This window comes from Protopterus annectens, chromosome 14.part0, assembly GCF_019279795.1.
Source record: "Protopterus annectens isolate FY-2018-M chromosome 14.part0, PAN1.0, whole genome shotgun sequence".
Classification (NCBI taxonomy): Eukaryota; Metazoa; Chordata; order Ceratodontiformes; family Protopteridae; genus Protopterus; species Protopterus annectens.
This window is the reverse complement of record NC_056748.1, coordinates 924,287,590-924,307,937: the sequence shown is the minus strand read 5'-3', so window position 1 is coordinate 924,307,937 and position 20,348 is coordinate 924,287,590. Positions and strand designations below refer to the sequence as shown.

Sequence of the window (20,348 nt, the reverse complement as noted above, 5' to 3'; positions counted from 1 at the left end):
CTTTGCAGACCAAACTAGTCAGGCTTATGGGGCGATAGTTTCCAGGATCCGTTGAGGCACAACCTTTGTGGAAAGGGACCACTGTTGCTGTATGCCACTCTTTGGGTACATATCCTGTAGTAAGGCTGTGATTGAACAGTAGTTTTATGTTTGGGTTTAGCTCTTCTTGGAGTTCATGTAGGACGCAGCCCGGGACACCGTCTGGTCCCATTGATGCTGTGTTTTTTTGCTTTGGAGAGGGCGGCTCTTACCTGAGCATCTGAGATGTCAGGGGGGCAGCACTCTGCTGGGATAAATATTTGCCCTTTTGATGGGGAGGGGGGAGAAGTTTTCGCTGAACCTGTCAGCTAGGATGTTGGCAATGTCTGTGGGTTCGGTGTATTTTTTGTCATTTTGGACTAATTCTGAGCATATCTGGGGAATTCCCACCCAGGTTCCTAACATAACTAAAGAAAGCCTTGTGATTATCCTTAGTGTCCTGTGCAATTTTTCTCTCGAAGCTGGCCATAGACGATTTTATGAGTGCCAGTAGTTTTTTGCTAATACTGATCAGAGATGCCTTCCCTTTTTTGGGATTTTGCTCTATCATGTAGTAGCTCCCACCTTCTATTGTATAGTTTGTTTATGGCTGGGGTCCACCAGACAGGACGTCTACCTTTGGAGGATTGGGTCTTGGTTTTATTTGGGATTGCATGAGCCATGCATTCCTGAAGGTGTTCATAGAATGCGTTTATAAAGGATTCTGCGGTCTGGGCCGTATTTTCCACAGGCCCGGGGGCTTTGAAGGATTCCACCTCGGTTTTGAGGAGTGTGAAATTTGCTTTAGAGAAGTTTTTCACTGTGGTTTTCTGGGCAGGGGGTGGGGTTGGGATGTGAATATCCAGTGAGATTAGTTTATGGTCTGATCTTACCAGTGAGGGATACATTTCTGGTCTGGAGCATAGAGTCCCCATGTTGGTGATGAGCAGGTCCAGTATGTTTTCCCCTCTTGTGGGAGTGGTAACAAGTTGTTCCATAGCATTTGAGTTTATAAATTCTAGGAACGTTTGGGCTAGGGTGTTGGAGCTAGAGTAATGCTCCCAGTCTATGTTTGGGTAGTTGAAGTCGCCCAATATAATGGTGTTTGAAGAGACCTTCATATTTTCCAGTGTTCTCAGGAAGGCCGAGTGGGGTTCCTGGGTTTGGGAGGATGGTTTGTAGCAGGCTATAAACTGGAAGGCAGCTTTACCCACTGTTAGTTGCACATGGATAGTCTCTGATGCTTCGTGCTGTGCCACCAACCTGGAGGTGTGGGTATCTTTGACGAATATTGATACTCCCCCTCCTTTTGTGGTTCGGTCTAAGTTTTGGGGCCGAAAAGCATGGTATGAGGTATAACCTGGTAGTGCTGGGGTGCTCTCGGGAACCTTGAACCAGGTTTCGGTTACTGCACAGATATCGATGTTCTCCATGCTAAGGAGAGTTTCTAGTGCGTGCATCTTGAGGTTTAGACTTCTGGTGTTGAGTAGCAGTACTCTTAGTTTCTTATCCCTTGTGATACCTATGGAGGTGGGTTTGTCTTTTGAGCCTTGCCTAAAAAAGGCACTATGGGGGTAGCAAGAGCCTTTGCCAATATCCGAAAGCCCAGGGGTGACAGGTGCAAGCCGTCCCTAGCGAAGCATCGTGGCTTGTCGAGCATGTCATACCAGGCTGACAGGCATTGGATCCCCTTTGAATGACACCAATACTTAAGCAAATTGTTGAAATTGATCATCTTGTCTTCATATTGTGGCATCATTGAGTTGTAGAGAGTAGAGTTTGTTTATGGCAGGGGACCACCAGATTGGCTTCCTTTTTTTGGAGGATAGCATCTTGGTTCTGTTAGGGATTTTTTTGGAGGATAGCATCTTGGTTCTGTTAGGGATTGCACAATCCATGCACTCGTAAGTGCTTATAAAGTGCATTTGTATAGGATTCAGCAGTCATACCTCTATTGTCCATCAGCATGGGTGTCATGATGTTTGCCACTTCTGTCTTAAGAAGTGTGAAGTTGGCTTTGGAGAAATTTTTTACGGTGGTTTCCGTAATGGGGATGGGGGTGGGATGTGGATGTCTAGGGAGATTAGCTTGTGGTTGGATCTGACCAACAAGGAACTGACCTCTGGTGTGGAACAGCGGTTGCACATATTGATAATGACCAGGTCTAGGATATTGCTGCCCTTTGTGCGGGTGTGGATAAATTGATCCAAGGCGTTGGAATTTAAGAATTCCAGAAAATGTTGAGCACAAGAGTTGTTGGTACAGGAGTAGTTTTCCCAGTTAATGGTGGGGGTAGTTGAAATCGCCCATTATTAGGGTGTTAGGTTGTACCCTAATATTTTCCAATGTATCAAGAAACGAGGAGTGGGAATCCTGGGGCTTGTGGGGGATCTGTAGCAAACTACAATTTGGATTGTGGTCTTGCCCAGAGTTAGTTGCACGTGGATAATCTTGGATGCATTATGCTGAGCAACTAGCCTGGAGGTGTGGATATCCTTAATGAATATGGACACACCTCCGCCTTTAGTGTTTCGGTCCAGGTTAGGTGATCGAAAGGTGTGGTATGAATTATAGCCTGGTAATGCAGGGGTGCTCTCTGGAGCCTTGAACCAGGTCTCTGTCACTGCACAGATGTCGATGTTCTCCATTTTAAGGAGTGCCCCGAGTGAGTTCATTTTGAGGTTTAGACTTCTGGCATTAAGTAGCATTACCCTCAGATTTTGCTTGCTTGTACCTGTTACGGTGGTGAATTTGTCGTGTGAACCTTGCCTAAAAAAGGCACTGTAGGGGTGGCAAGAGCCTTAGCCAGTATCCAGAATTCCAAGGGCGACAGATGCAGGCCATCTCTGGCAAAGCATCGTGGTTTGTCGATCATGTCATCCCAGGCAGACAGATACTGGATCCCCTTAGAATGACACCAGAAGCTTAGCCAATTTTTGAAGTCAATCATTTTGTCCTTGTACTGTGGTATCATTCTGGGTGATGGTAGGATGCTACTCAGGGCTAGGGTCATACCTGCCTGGGCTACAAGATCCGACAGCTCCTCCATGTCTCTTTTCTCATGAAGTCCAGGGAGGTACATATCAGGTCCTTCACACCAACATGGACAATGACAGAGTCATATTTGTACTTGTGGAGTGACCTGAGTGCGTGCATTATGTGGCGGATCCTGGCACCTGACAGGCAGCTTGACAGTAACTTTCTCCTTGTTTAGCCTCGTGAGTGGAACATCAGTGTGCCTGACTATAAATGTCCAGTTTTGCTACATTTATAACAGTTCAATTCACATTTTTGCATCATGTCTCATTTCTCCACAAATAGAGCATTTTCTTTTGTCGTAGTTACTTATCAAATGTCCTTTTTTTTCCATAAAATACATGTTTTGGGTTATCCCCAGTATTTTACAACACTTTAATTATCCTGCACATTTATCATGCTTGGTATATGTATAATGTTATCTGTTATTTATTGGCATTTGTTTACCAGGATTGTCCACTGTGCCAGTAAGAGCCCATTTTTCATTGTAGGCCCAGTAAGAACAGCTCCGCAAAAAACATGAACATAGAACAGGGTTTAACTATTTGTAATGTTCCACAAAAAACATGTACATAGACAAGTAATTAACAATTTAGATTTGGATTTGTCAATTAGTTACAATTAATATAAACATAAATTACAAAGTGAGACAAGACATGTGACTAGGCTAACATTATATAACACGTCTGCCATAATAGTAGTTAGGTTGTCTCGATATTTTGTTGGTAGTGGTAATTTAAAATAGGTATAAAAGAACATTATGGTAAATGTAGATATAAGAATATATTCAAGAAGCAGTGGAAGCTAGGATTTAACAGGTGGGGGCCTGGTGCAAGTGCAGCTCCGGATAGAAGAGAGATAATCTTGTTAAGAAATTTTGAGGGATGCAAGCTTTTGATTTGATCTAATTGTTAATGGTTGAGCATTACACCCTCTGGCTACAGAACAAGTGTATAAAAGCTGGCCTGCAGGTAGTGTAGGCTTGTGCACCTACAAAAGGTGTTGATTTCAGATCTGAGAGACCTTTTGGGTAGATAGTTACTAAATAGTGAACTAAGTGCAGGACATGCTAAAGGTTTGTAAATTATTGTATGTAAAATTGTTAATTGCAGGTAGGAGATATAGTGTGGCAGTTCAAGCCAGTTAAGGGAGTGTAAAGATGTGCAGTGGTGGGAAGAATGATTAGCATTTGTAGCAAATAACATGTTTCAAGCTTAGTTTTTACTGAGTATTTTTAAATTGGTAAGTAATGGGACACCATAGATGAGAGAGGGAAGTAAATAAATGGTAGCAAGGGTTTGTTTAGTGGAAGGGATAAGAAAGTGTTTGTGCCTATAGAGGATGCCTAGCTTTTGATGTGTTTTGTTAACATTATGCTGTATGTGCAGGTCAGATTTTAGGTGTTCATATATTGTTACGCCTAGTAGTTTAGTACAAGTAACAACTTCAGTTATGGTTTTGCTTTGAGAGAGTATGGTGAACTGGGCCTTATTTATAGGATCATAAGTGGTTAGTAGGCTAACTACCCCAAGGCCCTTATAAGCTTAGCCAAGTTCAACCCATGTTCCCAAGGTTGTGTGGTTCAAGCAGACACTGAAATCCGCACCTGTTGCCCCTGTCCAAGAGGGGCACAGGTGGAACCTCCCCCCGGAGTGAATTTCCAGTTACCCATCTAATCATCCAGACTGAGCTTAAATAGGCCCAATGAGGGACTTTGTTTAACTTGACTAGGAAGTTTGTTCCAAAGGTGGGGCAACCTCTGTGAGACAAATCTGTCTCTCAAGTAAGTTCTGCTGATGTCACATACCAGGTTAAGGTCCTTTGAGCGAGTGACCCATGTGCTATTTGACTTGCGAATGTGTAGCATTTCACTAAAAGCTGGATCAGAGATTGCTCTATATGCAGGTCACAGCTTGCCACTGGGCAGTCTGTACTACACAGAGCAAAGTAACAATAATTTCAGTCTGTCCGCATCAGACAGATATTGAAGACCCTGAATTTTGTTTGTAAGAAACCTTTGTGGTGTCACCAATTGCAGGTGTTTGGAAAGGAAATACCAAAGGGAACATTGTACTGTATTTTTGGCTTGATGAGAGAAGAGTACAGGGGGATTATAACCTCTTTTTTTCTGGAGGCAATGCTCTTATGAGATGAGATGAGCAATATAAAATGCCCTTCTTCCCACTGTGGAGACATGGTGATCAAAGTTAAGGTTGCTGTCAACTTTTGTGCCCAGATCTCTCACCAATGACTGTTTTTTGGGTACTGCTATTGAAGTGGTAGTTTTCAGGAACATCACCCTTGCCGAAGGGGATGATGATGCATTTTTTTGCATTAAGTTTAAGACCGTGACTTTGTCACCAGTCATTAGTCTGCGTAAGGCATTTTTGCAGGATGTTGACATCGCTAGGGAGTTCAGTGATCACTCCTATTTTGCAGTCATCAGCAAACCTCGTCAGCCACATTTCTATAGTTTTAGCCTGCACTTTGGAGAAGTAGATTCCAAACAGTAGGGTGTCCCAGAACCGATTCCTGTGGAACACCACTGGTTACTGGTCTGCTGGAGGAGGTGGAGGCCCCTGTTTCGACCATATGAGTTCCATCACTGAGCCAGTTTGCAACCCACGTAACAATATACGGATTGATACCCAACTGGGTGAGTTTATCAATGATGCCTGAGTGGGGGATTTTGTCAGAGGCCTTGGCTAAGTCTAGGTAGGCCATATGCACAGATTTGCCCTTGTCTAGGGCTTTGGTGACTGCCTCAAAGAAGTCCACCGAAGTTTAACAGGCATGATCTCCCCTTGACAAAGCCAAAACTGGGTGGAGTTGAGCATTTAGAGATTTCCTTTATCTTTGTTAATAAGGTCTGTGATGATTCTTTCCATGGGCTTGCAGATAAGGCTGGTCAGGCTAATGAGAATAGTTCTCAGGGTCCATGGATGCACCCTCTTTGTGCAAAGGGATGATGGTAGCTGTTTTCCATTCCTCTGGGATGAAGCCAGTGCTTAGGCTGTGATTGAAAAGCGTGCTTAATGGCAATACTAATTCTTGTTTTTAACCCATGTAGAACACAGCCTGGGATGTTGTCTGGTCCCATAGAGGCTATGTTTTGTTGGCCTTGAAGAGGGCATTTAAGACCTGCTCCTTGGAGATACTAGATGGGGGGGGGACAAGTTCTAGGTATGTGGTGGGGACAGGGAAGTGAAGTTTACTATATCCACAGGTTTTATATATATATATATATATATATATATATATATATATATATATATATATATATATATATATATATATATATATATATATAATATTATATATATATATATACCATTAACTACGAGTTCAGGGCAAATCTGGGCCTTATATTTGATGTTACAGATGTCACTAAAGAACACCTTGTGGTTGTTCTTAGTTAAGGAATCTAATTTGGATTCACAGTTAGCTTTGGAGGACTTCACTAGGAGTCTTTTTTTGCTTGTGTAAGTTGAGGAGGGGGTTTTTCCAATTTTGAGACCATTCCTTCCTATTCTTAGAGAACAATTTATTTCTCCTGTTGTATAGCCTATTAATGGCAGTTGTCCACCAGGCAGGTTTGTTTTTCCTTGAAAACCTTGCTTTGCTTCTGTCAGGTATGGCAAAGTCTATACAGTTGTACAGGTGCTTGTATAACTTATTGGTGTATAACTCAGCAAATGTGTGTGATGTTTTTTTTCATGGTGTAAATAGAATTAACTTGGCTTTGTTTGGATTAAGTGGCAGATGATTTTCACTTAGCCAGGTTTATGGAGGTAAAGGCCAATTGAGTGATTTGTTGAATGTCCGACATGGAATCAGTAAAGCAGATGATAGTAGAGTCGTTGTCGTATTGTATTAGAGAGCCCTGACTGAATGAAGACTGTAGACTATTAATAAAGATACTAAATAGGACTGAATGAAGAGTGGAGAGTATTAATAAAGATGCTGAATAGGAGAGGTCCTAATATGGAGCCTTGGGGAACACTGATAAGAGTTGTGAAGATATGAAGAGAGGGAGTTCTTCCATTTTAACTGCCTGTTTGTCCGATAGGTAACTTGAGAACAGTTAAGGGGGAGACCAATTTTTGAGAGTTGATTTAGAAGTAGTGGGTGGGAGACTGTATCAAAAGCCTTTGATAAGTCTGGAAATAGGGAAAAGACAATTTTGCCCGAGTTTCGGGCTTTGTTGATTGTGATCATGAAAGATGTCAAGGCAGTCATCGTACTATGACCTGGTCTAAAATCATATTGTGCAAGAGATAATTTGGTTATTAAGGAGAGAATTTAGAAGTTGTACATGTATACATTTTTCAAGGAGCTTAGAGATGGGAGAGAGAATGGCTATAGGACAGCAGCTAGAGATATCCGTAGAGTTGCCACTTTTTTGGAGGGGTAGAATAAATGCCTTTTTACAAATCTTTGGGGAGTAAGATTCAAGGATGGGTCTGTTGATGAGTAGTGAAGGCAATTTCTTCGGCAGCTAGTTTAAGATATTCTTTGAGTAGGTTAGCTGTATTGGAGCTAGGTTTGAGTTTTTTATAGTAAAAATTTAAATGGGTTTAAGCATGAATGTGGGTGTCGGATGGGATGCCATTTCACAAGAATTGAGGGAGGAAGAAGAGTGGGTGGGAGGGGATAATCTAGATCATCTAGTATAATTAGAAGTATTTGAGATTGTGTCATAGTGAGGTTGGGGAAAATTGGCAGTGATTTTTGATATAGTATTAATAAATTGAGAGTTGAAAAGATTGACTATATGGTGGAGTTTTATCTGTATGTGTAAATGGATTGCTTTCAGTGCCTGAGTTTAGGATTGACTTTATAGATGCCCAGAATTTTTGGGGGTTCTGCTTATGATTGGTTTGAAGTTTTAGATAATGTTGTCTTTCTTTTGTCTTCGGTTACTTGTCTTTTTACCTGGTTGCAAAGCTGTTTGAATTTCAATAGGTCTGGAGGATATTTATTTTTTAGACATTGTTTTCAGGTATTATCCCTATTTTAGCATTAGTTCTTTTGTTGGTTTAGTTATCCATGGGGCATGGTTAGTTTTGATTCTTCTTACTTGAGGGGGGTGAGAGTCTGTTCTAGAAAGATTGCATTAAAGTAATTCACCACATCATGTAGAGAGAGAGAGAGAGAGAGAGAGAGAGAGAGAGAGAGAGAGAGAGAGAGAGAGAGAGAGAGAGAGAGAGATTGAGATTGAGAGATTGAGATTGAGAGATTGAGATTGAGAGATTGAGATTGAGAGATTGAGATTGAGAGATTGAGATTGTAGGATGCTCCAGTTCATATGTTTCAGTAGAGTGAAAAATGTCTGAAGTTTGAAGTTGGCCAGATTCTGCATTTGTTTATAATGATGTTCCTTTTGAAAGGCGGGAGCTGTTCTAAGCACAAAGGTGGGGAGATAATCACCAAGTGCATTTGGGAGATTTTACTTGGATCAGTAACCAGTGCATTTGGGAGATTTTACTTGGATCAGTAACCAGTATCCAGTCAAGGATGGAACTGTCATTATTACATCTATTGAATCTAGTTGGAATGGTGATAAGTTGAGTGAATTTAAATAGATTAATGTTTGAGGATGTGAATTTAGAGCACAGGTTTAGCCAGTTAATATTAACAACACCCAGAATAATGGTTTGATTTTTAATTGTATTAGTGACCCAGGCAAGGATCTCTTCCAGAATAGGTATGTTATTGCCAGGGTATATATAGAACTATGATACATAATTTTTTAGATTTATTTATGTGTTTTTAGGAAAGAGATGAATATTTCAGTGGTGAGAGAAGTGAGGAATAGTAGTTGAGTATGGGCTATGGTGAGGTGTTAGGTTTTGCAGTCCTTTTCCCTATCTGTCCTTATGGTGTTGAAGCCTGGGGTAGGAATTCAGTCTTTTAAATTAGGTTTGAGCCAATTCTGGGTAGCAGCAATGATGTCTGGTTGATTCTCAGCTACCCAGGCATGAAAGTTAGCTATTTTGTTATGAATACTAAGCTCAGTGTAACAATATTTAAGGATTTACAAGAATTATAGGGCTAGATAAAGAAGATTGGTTAGTGGAAGTAGGCCTTGGATTAGGGTGGATATCACAGCATAGTGGTATGCTTGAAAATCTGGGAGAGTAAAAGGATTGTAGTTGGTTTCTTTTTGATCTGCTAAGGTGATTCTGATGGTAGGGGATATTGTGTTTTATTAGCAATTTTCAGTTTGGGGAAAAGCAGTGGATTTATTTGAAAGGGGTTTAGAGATGTATCTGGGTAGTTCTTTGAAGGGTATGACAGGAATGATGTGTTGGATATAGGTTTGGAGGGAAAGGAGATGGGCTTGAGTGTTGTGAGATTTAATAGTAAAAAGAAAAACCGGGTGAACTGAGAAGGAAGCAATATATCTATGCTGGTGCGAGCCATTACGGGAAAGATAAGACGTGACTAGCGGGAAATTAGGCTGACAGAGAGAGAGGTTATAATGCAGTGGAGTAAAATAGAAGAATTAAGGGGAATGTAATTAAAAATAGTGAATTGATGTAGCATGTGATTGAGATATGACTAGTTAGAGGACTCTAGGCAGGAGAGGATGATTGATGGGAGATGAACTGACAGAACTGGGAAGAGATTAAGTACAGGGTGAGTTAGTAGTAGGGGGAGGTTTAGTTTTAGATATGAGATGTGTACCGATAAATATTAAGGTACTGCTAGACTGTGTGTAGTGACAGGAGGGGTAATAGTGGTGGGAGGGAATTGCGGAAGGCAGTAAATGAATAAAGGGAAGTAGAATAGGAGAGGTTTGGCAGGGAGATAATTGACTAGATTGAGAGATTGAGATTGGTCTGTTGGGAGTAGTAGGCGGACTTATGTGATTTAAGTTTAGGTGTAGTGGGGGTGGGTGAGAATTGGGGGTAGAGTAGTGGAGCGGAGTGAGCCCGAGTTTCACCTGGCTTGTGAAAGCTGCGAGTGAAGAATAAAAACTGTCAGTAAGGTACTCCACCTAGTACACATGTATGGGGACAATCTGTCAGAGGTGGTGGGGTGGTAATATACAAAAGGTTATGTTAATGTGCTATCAGCTTAATGTAAAGCATAAGATCAGAAGATAAGTTATATTGTGGCAGATAGGGGCTACTTATGTTAAATGATTCCAGTTAATGCTTAGAAAGTATTAAAAGCTGTGGTTACTTGGGGTGCAAAGGAAGTTAATAGCAGGAATAGATGAGAGAAAAAGGAACCAACATGTATGGGAGGCTAACCAATTTAATAGAGTTGGGTTTAAGGCATGAAATACAACATTATATGGGTATACAGATAAATAAGGGAAAAGCCACGTCTAAGGAAAACTCCGCTATGCCATCCATAACAGACATGCTATATGCTAGTTCTGCTACTGATTATTATAGACAGTAAGGTACTGTGGTATTTCTTTAGCAAATAGGAACATTCAAATTTATCTTTTTAAAATAGGAAACATGCAATGCTTTTGTGGTGTAGTTCGCCTGCGAGATGAGCTTGGTTTAAGGACTTGCTTTGGGTAAGTATCTGCACTGCTGGTTTCAAATGGAAAGACAAGAGCTGGTAAACGTACTGGGCTGAGGGTCTTTATGTCTTGTAAACATTGGGTCTCACCCCTTTTCTCTTTAATTTTTTTATACAAGTGTATAATAGCATAGAGACAGAAAGTAAAATTTACTAGTCGTAAAACTGGAGATTTCCCTAGTATGGAGACAGAAGGTAACATTTACTAGTCTAAAACTGGATATTTTACTTAGTATATCAGTTTTGTAAGTATAAGAATGATTAAATAAAGCATAGAGGCAAAACAAGTTCTATTTCTATTTTTAACACAATATTACAACTAGTCAGTAAACTAATTTTATCATAAACGTTTTCAGTGTCCAGTACTTCTTCACATAAAGCTTTTCAGATGGCCTTTCAACGTCTCTCTTTCTACATCTGTTCAACATTGTACATGCATTTTCTTTTTTGTTTACCTGTTAAGTACTTTTACCACATAAAGACTCCATGGGTTACAGTTTTACTTTTTTTCATATTCTCCAAGAAAATTTTCCATTGAAAAAACAGTCTGAAATATAATGTCTCTTTGTTAGTCAGAATAAATGGCTCATGTGCTTTTACACCTAAAGGAGCTATTAAATTGTCCCACACTTCATACAGTACCTGTCCATTTCTTTGTCTTCTTTACTTTGAATCCTTACCATGTACTTCTGCTTTTTTTTCATTTTCTTCTGCCATCTTTTCCACTACTCCACTTTTCCTTTATTTTACCTTCTCTGCAAATGTTTTCTTTTCCATCTCACCACTATTCTTCAGTATTGTCTCTACATCCTCCTTTTGTATTTTCTCCATAATATTCCCCAGGAAACCTCTCCTTCATTTTCTGGCTCACTCTGCACCACCATTTCTTTAAGTAAATTATCCTGCAACCCACCCAACTGGAGGGTTGTAATTATACATCCATCATTTGCTGACTCATCTCCATCAAACAAGTTTCTTTGAAACATTTCCTCAGAATCTTGCATGCTTCCTCATTTGCTTTCTCCTTCATTTCCTTCACTATTTCATCATCTCCTCTCTCCATCTGCATCCTTGTTTCTCTAAGCCATCTCTGTACCTGGAATGGAAACAAAGTGCTCCTTCAAAGTGGGTCCCACTCGCAATAATGACGAATAGGGGAAAGCCCCTGATGCCCTGGCTTAATTTCACACAGTAGTATAAAGATAACCTTGAGTCTCCCCTGAAAAAAAGGCTCTTACCCAGGTAGGATTATCCTAGTCAACAAATAAAATACATAAAATTTCACCTGAAAAATATTTTTTCATTTGGAATATTCTGTGACTACATTGCCATGCTTTCCTGAAGTTATGTTATCAAATTCCGAGGTGTGCTGTACTGGATGGAGACTTTCAGGTTAAAATTGCAGTCTTAGTTTTTTTGTTTTTTGTAGTTGAACGCACTGTTATTACCAGGAACCTTCTTAAATGAAATCTCAGAGGGAGGTGGAGATGCAGCTTTTCAAAGATGGGCTGCATTAGCTTTATTTTGTAGGCCTTTACTGTCACTGTCTGTCTGTTGTGTTTGCATTGTACTGTGATTTTATTGTGGGTGCTTTACTGACCTTCTGCTGAGTACAGTGGGTATATTAATGGTCTGGAATACTGCTACATTATGTTGACATTACACCAGAAGTGAAAATCATCTTTTTTTTTTGTTTTTTTGTTTTGTTTTTTTACTAGAGAAGTTACATTTTTTTTTTCATTTGTAGGATTCCATAGTATGCATGCCAAATGTTTAAGCAACTAATGATGTGGGGTAAAATTTAGACTAGAGCTATACTGAAGCTGCCACAGGTAGAATAGGAGTCATATATTTTTATAGCTAATCACCCTGTTATTACTCCTTGAAAGTTTTGTAGCAAAATCTTAGAGACTTGGATTTTGTAATTTACAGATAAGTACTACATCATTATGTTTAGAGGTGTTCACTGCTGCAGCATGACATTTTGCATTATACCTGTTTTCCATTATGAGCTTTGTTTTGAACTTATGTTTAGCATACAGAGCACAGTCATTTCATTTATTTTATTTATTTGACTTTTGTTTACTGGGATAATATGACTGGGCACAGGCCCATTTTCAGCGGAGGCCTGGGGGAAAGGCCCCAAAAGATACAAATAAAAAATACATAGTTTATAAACTTGTACAGTAGCAGTATAAAAAAAAACTAATTATACATAATGCATATATAATGTTATACTTAAATTGTTATGGATCATAACTTATTCATAAAAATTTTAAGAAATAAATTATTTCCTGAGTAATATTCTAAACAAGAATTCAGATAAATGTGACCATGGCAAATGTTTGTAATATGCAAAACACCATATGTATGTAAGCACTGTATATGTAATATGCAAATCAGAGTAATTGTAAAAAGGCTGGACAGAATATCTAAAGAGAGTGAAAGAAAGGTGATACTTGTGGTGAGTTTTTATAGGAGGAAAAACGTTAGACATATAACAAATAGACTGTGAACATCTGCAAAGGAAAAATAGATAAGGTAAGCATAAGAAAACAAATACAACAATGTGTAAATCAGGAGATAGACAAGAGGGTATAATATTCAGCCAGGACTTATACAAGAGCAGAGTCAAGAATTAAATAGATGGGACTTTTTAAAAATATTTTACAAAGACATGCATCTGAAGCTTCTGCGGGCCTCCGCTGAAAATTGACTTTGTTCCAAGTCGGACTTTCCCAGTTAACAAATGTTAAATAAATAAGTAAATAAATAAATAAATTTTGAACTGTGAGGGATTGGCAGTGGTTAAAATGTATTGGGGATTAAGTTCCAAATCATGGAGCGTAATGTAGTGACCCAGAATACTTCTTTACTGGGTTGTCATTGGATCAGAAGTAAAAAAAAAAATGCTCATGTATTTCATTAAATATATATGTTTTTCAGTTGTAACACGCCTTTGCTACAATGTCAAGCTTTCAGGCAGATAAAGAGGTGAGGTCAAGTTCAGATGTATGCCGCATTGAAAGCTCTGCAGTTGTAATGTGGTCTTAGGTGGCTCTGTTGCTAAACACACTTATTACTTGCAGGTTTCATAATAAAATCTCAAGAGGACAGCTAGAGACATAGTTGGGCCACTGGTACCTGCATTTGAAAGATTATTAAGTGTGACTTTTGTTCATGTAGATTTAATCTTTCGTTTGCTGCAAAGGAGTTTGTAGATGTGACTCCATTTTTGAGATATTTGCATTAACTATGATTTGTATACATATCTGCATATCTAATGGACAAGTAAATGTAAATATTAGCAAAGTATTTGTAGTTAGAAACCAGCTATTAGTACAAGTTTTTCCAGAATTATCTATGCTTTCATTTAGTATCACATAATCCCATATCAACACCTTCTAGCTCAAGTTATTAATATATGTCATATATTTATCATATTCCTGGAAATTATAACTCACTCCTTTTCTAGTACTGAGTACACCATTTGTCTGAGTGAGGGACCATTCATAAGCATTGTGTTGAGTGGGGATGTGAATTGCTGTTCTGCAGTGCATCCACATGGACAAATACCTGAGATATTTACACAAATACATTTATGCACACATGCATATTTTACTACAAAACAAGTACGCACATCTGCAAACTGGTAGTAAGTAGAGAGCAGGTATTACTGACAACTTTTACAGCAATGTGTAAAGTTTCATTTCATACTACCATGTACCATATACTTTTCTTGTTAACTGACCACTGTATTGGACTCTGCAGACATTCCTGATCCTTGTGACATGCTTTTCCACTGTACTACTGTAGACAGTGCCTGAGGGATTTAAACAACATATGCATAAATATTATGTTTATTAATAAAAATAAAACACATGTAAAGTAGTGCTAGTTGGAAAATTTGTAATGGTGAGAAGTTTCCCAGTATTGTGTAAGCTTTTATTTGATACCTTTTGCTACAAATGAGTAATACATTGCACAGTTTTTATAACTTCAGATGTAAACAAAATTACAGAATTTCACTTATTGACAATCTATTTTTCGTCTCTGGCATTCCCCAATGATTTACCCGAAAGCCACATAGATTTTATAAATAATGTTTTGGTAAATCAGTGACATTAGGGAAGAATGCATACACAAAGTATAAATTTCAAGAATGAGGAAAACACATATACACCGATGTGTAGCTCTCAACCTTTGACAAATAATAAAGGACAGACAAAGCCAAAACATTAATGGTTGACAAAAGGCCAAAATCAGGGATAGATGTTGCTCTTCCCCACTTAGAAGTTGCTCCATAATAAGGGTTTGCATTAACTTGCATTTTCTGAAGGACAAGAAAGCTGAAAACTCTGTCTGCCTGTGAGTATTTAGTGACTGCAGTCCTGAGTAGTCTGACAGAAAATAAAAATTTTTGTAAGAACACAGAAAGTATATAATGCAGAGTCAGGGAGAGCAGAGAGGGGCACACAAAGTTACTAAATATAGAGCCCAACTTCTGACCTCAAGAATTTGGGACAAAGCCAAAAAAGTAGTGGATAAAGAGCCAACGTTAGGAGCCGATATTACAGTATGTACTTACAGGGTTTCTGAAACATGTTTTGCATTAGAGTAGATATTCTTTTTTTTTTTTTTTTTCAAAAACATTTTTATTTTCATTATAAACGTACAGAAATATACATATGATATATGCAATAAAACAATAACAAAACTACAATATTTACACTCATCCATACCAGATCGGTCGAGGCCTGGGTTAACATCGACTGCCACCAGTACTGTTAGCTTACAGGGTGCTGAAGGAAATTGGGCTACTGTTGGCCGAAGGAGGAGAAGAGGCGGAAGACCTGGCCGAAGGCAGGAGGAGAGGAGAAAGGCTAGGACTTGTGGTAGTGAGGGTCGGAACTTTGAATGTTGGCAGTATGACTGTTATAGGGAGAGAGCTAGCTGATATGATGGACAGAAGGAAGGTTGGTATATTGTGTGTGCAAGAGACCAGATGGAAGGGGAGTAAGGCTAGGTGTATCGGAGGTGGGTTCAAATTGTTTTATCATGGTGTGGATGGGAGGAGAAATGGCATAGGAGTTATTCTGAAGGAACAGTATGCTGAGAGTGTTTTGGAGGTGAAAAGAGTGTCTGATAGAGTGATGTTTATGAAGCTGGAAATTGATGGTCTAATGATGAATGTTGTTAGTGTGTATGCTCCACAAGTTGGGTGTGCTATGGATGAGAAAGAAAACTTTTGGAGTGAATTGGATGAAGTGGTGATGACTGTACCCAAGGGTGAGAGAGTGGTGATTGGAGCAGATTTCAATGGGCATGTTGGTGAAGGGAACAGAGGGGATGAGGAAGTGATGGGTAGGTATGGTGTTAAACAAAGGTATGCAGAAGGTCAGATGGTAGTGGATTTTGCGAAAAGGATGGACATGGCTGTGGTGAATACGTATTTTAACAAGAGGGAGGAGCATAAGGTGACATACAAGAGTGGAGGAAGATGCACACAGGTGGATTATATCTTATGTAGGAGGGCCAGTTTGAAGGAGATTGGAGACTGGTGACCGGAGAAAGTGTCGTTAGGCAACATAGGATAGTGGTTTGTAGGATGACGTTGGTTATCAAGAAGAAGAGGAGGAGTGTGAGGGCAGCACCAAGGATCAAGTGGTGGAAACTGAAAAAGGGTAATTGTGAGGTGGAGTTCAGGGATGAGTTAAGGCAGGCACTGGGTGGCAGTGAAGAGTTACCAAATAGCTGGGTAACTACAGCAGACTTAGTAAGGGAGACGGTTAGAAAGGTGCTTGGTATCACATCTGGACAGAGGAAGGATGACAAGGAGACATGGTGGTGGAATGAGGAAGTACAGGAGAGTATACAGAGAAAGAGGCTGGCAAAGAAGAAGTGGGATTGTCAGAGAGATGAAGAAAGTAAACAGGAGTATAAGGAGATGAGATCCATGGCAAAGAGAGAGGTGACGAAGGATAAGGCATATGAAGAGTTGTATGAAAGGATGGACACTAAGGAGGGAGCAAAGGACCTGTACCAATTGGCTAGACAGAGGGACCGAGCTAGGAAAGATATGCAGCAGATAAAGGTGATAAAGGATAATGAGGGAAACATACTCACAAGCGAGGAGAGTGTGTTGAGGAGATGGAAAGAGTACTTTGGGGGGTTGATGAATGAAGAGAATGAGAGGGAGAGAAGGTTGGATGATGTAGGGATAGTGAATCATGAAGTACAATGGATTAACAAGGAGGAAGTAAGGATAGCTCTGAAGAGAATGAAGAATGGAATGGCTGTTGGCCCAGATGACATACCTGTGGAAGCATGGAGGTGTTTAGGTGAAATGGCAGTGGAGTTTTTAACCAGATTGTTTAATGAAATCTTGGAAAGTGAGAGGATGCCTGAGGAATGGAGAAAGTGTTTTGGTTCCGATTTTTAAGAATAAGGGTGATGTGCAGAGCTGTAGTAACTACAGAGGGATAAAATTGATCAGTCACAGCATGAAGTTATGGGAAAGAGTAGTGGAAGCAAGGTTAAGAAGGGACGTGATGATTAGTGATCAGCAGTATGGTTTCATGCCAGGAAAGAGCACTACAGATGCGATCTTTGCTCTGAGAGTGTTGATGGAGAAGTATATAGGATGTCGGAAGGAGTTGCATTGTGTTTTTGTAGACTTAGAGAAAGCATATGACAGGATGCCTAGAGAGGAGTTGTGGTATTGTATGAGAAAGTCAGGAGTGTCAGAAAAGTATGTAAGCATGGTACATGATATGTACGAGGGTAGTGTGACAGCGGTGAGGTCTGCAGTGGGAGTGATGGAGGGGTTTAAGGTGGAATTGGGGTTACATAAAGGATCAGCTCTGAGCCCTTTCTTATTTGCAATGGTGATGGACAGGTTGACAGACGAGATCAGACAGGAGTCCCTGTGGACTATGATGTTTGCAGATGACATTGTGATCTGTAGTGAGAGTAGGGAACAGGTGGAGGAGACCCTGGAGAAATGGAGATATGCTCTAGAGAGAAGAGGAATGAAGGTCAGCAGGACTAAGGCAGAATATATGTGTTTGAATGAGAGGGAGGATAGAGGAATGGTGAGGATGCAAGGAGTAGAGGTGGCGAAGGTGGATGAGTTTAAATACTTGGGGTCAATAGTTCAGAGTAACGGTGAGTGTGGAAGAGAGGTGAAGAAGAGAGTACAGGCAGGATGGAGTGGGTGGAGAAGTGTCAGGAGTGATTTGTGACAGACGAGTACCTGTAAGAGTGAAAGGGAAGGTCTACAAGAGGGTAGTGAGACCAGCTATGTTATATGGGTCGGAGACAGTGGCATTGACAAAAAGGCAGGAGTTTGAGCTGGATGTGGCAGAATTAAAGATGTTAAGATTTGCACTGGGTGTGACAAGGGTGGACAGGATTAGGAATAAGTATATTAGAGGGTCAGCCCAGGTTGGAAGGTTTGTAGACCAAGCCAGAGGCACGATTACTTTGGTTTGGACATGTGCTGAGGAGGGATGCTGAGTATATTGGGAAAAAGATGCTAAGGATGACGCTACCAGGTAACAGGAAAAGAGGAAGGCCTAAGATAAGGTTTATGAATGTGGTGAGAGAGGACATGCAGGTGGTTGGTGTTACAGAGCAAGATGCAGAGGACAGGAAGAAATGGAAACAGGTGATCTGCTGTGGCGAGCTGTAATGGGAACAGCTGAAAGAAGATGATGATGATGATGATGATGATCCATGATAAAAGGTTATTTAATCATGAGAAGTTATCAGTATTTGTTCAATAGATTTCCCAGTTTTTGCCATGCTATTTTTTGAGTAATGTTGAGTTCTATGACAAATGGTTTGCAATTCTTTTTTACAAACAACTTTTGCTAGATTAATAAACTCTTTAAACATCAAATCTTGTTGGTGCATTTTCTGAAGGATATGAAGTCTGAATCAACACATACATGAGGCAAAGTGAGAGACGATAGCTAATAGACAAAGTATCTAAATGCAGTGCCCAACCACTGCGTTTAGATACTTAGACGATAGCTAATAGACAAAGTATCTAAATGCAGTGCCCAACCACTGATCTCAAAAATCTGAATCCCAAAATCAAGGACACCATGTTGCTTTTATATACTTAGAAATTTGGCAGGAAAAACACTAAAAATCAGATACAGTAGAGTGCTGGGTATATAAATACATAGCTCATCATCCGATCAAAAGAATCGGAAGCAAAGCTAAAAAAATTAAAGTTCATAAAGCTACAAAATCAGACCGATAAGTTTTCTAAGAACATAAAACAATGTTATAATAATGAGAACAACATTACTGCTCCTTTTCTGAAGAACACAAAGCCTAAAATTACAGTGTCTATTAAATACTTATTTTTACAAAATATCAAATTTTACGTTTGCATGCCTTTTTGACTGTTATTAGCATCCTGTGACATCAAAAACAGTGCTTACCAGATTGAAGATTTGGCATGCAAGCAATGTCTTTCGGCTTTTCCCGGTTAAGGGTCACCACAGAGGATCACCAGTTTGCAGATTGATTGTTTGGCACTGGAGTTGTACTGTGTTGAGTTGCCAGCCTGGTGCCCAACCTTCACAGGAGACACACACACCCCCCTCTACCTGCATGTTTTTAAGGCTCCTTCGACTGCAGGGAGGACATGCAGACACTGCACAGAAGATGCTCCAGACAAGAATCGAACTGAAGAACCTCTTGCTGTGAGGCGACAATGCTAACCACTGCAAAACTGCGGCTGATCCTTGAAGATTTGCCATGCCACTTACAAAAATAACAATGTTAACACTCGTTTGATGCTCTTACACCAATTGAGATCCAGTAAAAGTAGGAGGCATCCTAATTTTGCCCTTGCAAGTGCAGGAACTTGAGGGGTAGTGAAAGAAAGAGGGTAGTTGCAGAAAGATGGACAGATACTAAGAACCCGATTGGTTCACCTCTGTGGCATCAGTTGCCTGTCTATGAAACATTGCTGCAACTATTTTTTGTTAATAGACTGAAACTGCAGTTTGTGACTCTGCAAGGAAAAGGTACATTTTCCTTGCTTCTGTTTTGAGTTTTCTGGATGGAGAAACACACACACACACTAGCATTACTGTGTGTGTTTGGATAGTGCTGTGACTGCTACAAGATAAGTGGGAATAAGTATACTCTATTGACATGGCTGCACTGTCTGTGCTTATCCCTGTAGACTAGAGCATTCCTAAAAAGTACTTTTTCCCTTATTTTTTAAATGCAGAATATGCATTTTTGTTGACTTAATACAGCTGCTTAATCGCAGAACCCTTTTATTGTGTTTTTCTCTGTTTATAAATATATATATGCACAAAGGAGCTTCAGAATCAGAGCATCCTATGGTTCTCTAGGCATAATGGGGTGTCTTTTTAGACAGTCCAGCAAGGAGTAACAAAATGTGCCATAGGCATTAGTCAGTTCAATTAAATATCTTAAAGGTGAAAACATGGTGGTGATCTTTTGTTTTGAAGAATGTGTATTCTCCCATTAAGTTCTTGCAATAGTTTTGTTTTCTCAACTTCTGCTTTTCTAATGTACTGGTAGCTTTTCTGTGGTTGTAATGCTTCTTTCAAAGAAGCAGTTATTTTTCAACTTTGAAGTTTGTTGCATTGTGTCATATGTGCAACATGTAACTGAATGTAAACAAAAACCTGTTCTTGCAGAAAATATTAAGTACTGACTTTAAGACTCCCACCCCCACCCCGGCCTTCTTATTT

General features: G+C 39.8%; 1 protein-coding gene across 2 annotated transcripts in view; it reads left to right on the top strand.

Moving 5' to 3' along the window:
- ENTPD7 (ectonucleoside triphosphate diphosphohydrolase 7) overlaps positions 1 to 20,348 on the top strand; it is a 1,330,884-nt gene that overhangs the window by 30,570 nt on the left and 1,279,966 nt on the right. The gene's annotated exons all lie outside the window — the stretch shown is intronic.